Source organism: Carya illinoinensis, chromosome 3, assembly GCF_018687715.1.
Source record: "Carya illinoinensis cultivar Pawnee chromosome 3, C.illinoinensisPawnee_v1, whole genome shotgun sequence".
Classification (NCBI taxonomy): domain Eukaryota; kingdom Viridiplantae; phylum Streptophyta; class Magnoliopsida; order Fagales; family Juglandaceae; genus Carya; species Carya illinoinensis.
Window position 1 is genome coordinate 28,550,147 of NC_056754.1, and position 2,439 is coordinate 28,552,585.

The window sequence follows — 2,439 nt, forward strand, 5'->3', positions numbered from 1 at the left end:
ATCATATGTGTGTGTGTGTATATATATATATGCAAAGCGAACGAGCGAATGAATTTGGGTTGGGTGCCTTTGATTGTGGTACTGTGCAGTGTGCGCTCTGAATTGGGATTATTATTAGGGGATTTAAAAAGGGACGTTTTTACGTTTTATGTATTATTTTATTAAATCATAATTATTATTATTTTTATTTATTATATATTTTATTGCTTCCGGAACGCTTGCTTGCTTCTTTTCGGGGTACGGCGTGTCTTGAATTTTCTTCTGTACCAAGCGCCGCTCGCTACTAGTCTGATCTATAAAGATAACTTTGTTTTAAGAGAGGAGGGGCAAGTTTGGAAGTTCATTTTTTCTCCTTTTTCCCTTGAGGAAGATGAGTATGGATCTATCGAATTTTGACCACTATCAAGGAATACGCACCTACCGAATGAATTGTCAAACCCTAATCTATTGAATACGAGTAGCGATATTAATTTCGAACAGATGTATTAGCCTCTCGCACGATGTCCTCTCCCTATTAACCACATGACACACGTATTGCTCCTCATTTTATATTTAACCACCCACACCTCCTCTACAAACATAAGGGATCAATAGAATAATGCTATATATAATTATAGAATACACAAGAGTTACACATTTATTTTAAAAGATAATAAAATTTACTATTAAAAAATTATTTTTTTATTTAGATCTTGTATTTACTCATTATTTCAAAGAATTGTGTGGTATTTGCACATTCCATAATTGTAAATATCATTTCTCAGTCCAATTTCCTTTATCAACCTATTTTATTGCTTCTTCATAAAATTAAAGTTGGCATACTCATCTATCTATTTGCCCCCCTCCTAGTTTGGCCCTTGCCTATCCCATGTGAGTTGCGGAGCATCCGCTTGCATGGTGAAACCATTCGAGGGTGGGGGTAGGACCCGGGCTGGGCCTAAGCCCACCCGAGGTTTACTTCATTCGAACCCCACCCCCCGCGTGTGCACACACATGTAAGAAATAAGTTACTCTTCCTATCTTCCTAATAAATGGTTATTGGAACATGAATATCAGCCTATTAAATTTGTTTTTTATGAGATTAATTATAATTATATTTAATAATATCTTGACAATATTGTCAAGATAAGTTTTGATAATGAGGTTAATTGTAACAGTCTGTTAGAAATTCAATAGTAGAATTTATATAGGTTTTAGGAAAAAACCTCATGAAAATTCCTGTAAGTTTTCACGAATCGACCTATCGTTTAAATTTTAGTCTGTCAGTATAGTCAATGTTATCACTCACAATGGTGCTAGATACATAATTTTAATTATTTGAGATAGTTAAAAGTGTCAGAATACGTTATAGTCTATGTGATTAGACTCATTTGATCATTTAGGATTTTATGATGTAATAATCAAATTTTCATATTTTCGAACGAAACGCCTATTTTAAAGTGTGTTTTTATTTTTAGGGGTACTTCAAGATTAAATTTTAATAAACGAATTTTATCGTTAGCTTTGTATGAATATTTAGGATTTTTTAGTGTAAAGTTCATTGGTCATCTAAGTGTGAATAGTAACCTCGATAAACGCATCAAATACAGTGTTTTCAAAATCATAATGTGGAATGTCCAAATTAGGTTAGAAAAGTTTTACTTGGACACTTGGCACTTGATGAATAGTATTGGATACTTCCATAAGGAACCATTAGATGGATATTTAAAGAATCAAGGTATGAAATCATGTCATTTAAGTAAAACCATATTCCATCTAACCAACCAGATTTTGTTGAACCAAATAGGGTTTCAACCCTAATAAAACTCAAAATGGTTGAAATTCAACTGAAATCTCAAAAGTACGGTTGAAACTGAAACTCTAAACGGTTTTCTCAAAACCCTATAGTTGACCTTCTAACCCCAACTAAATCGATTTCTAGCATTATGTTTAATCATTCGATTAAATCACTTTCACATGCTATTAATCCTTCAAATTTATGTTATGAAATCACTATACAACCTTTTAAACTTTGGATATTTAATTGGGTCAAGAAAAATTGAATTTGGGTTTGATAGCATTCCAAACCCTCTTTAAACCCTAAATTAAGGAACATTCAGTTAAGGCACATTAAAACCCACGAAATTGGCTACCTTGGCAATGCTTCTTGGCTAAGTTTTCTCCCCCGCATAGCAGACCAGCTCTACCCAAGAAAGCCCTAGCTTGTACTTGAAGTGAAGGCCAAAAGCCACCTCACTCTTCTCCTCTCACACGGCACCTTGCAGAGAAATATATTGGGCTAGTTTTGCCCACTATTTTGAGTTGACAAAGCCATCACTCAAGGTTATTTACAACTCTCTCATCATCCCTCACTTGTGTAAGAAGTTACCCAGCCCACTTCATACTCATTCCATCTATTTCTCCCACTTCTCTTGGAAAGAAAGCAAAAGACTCTCTTGG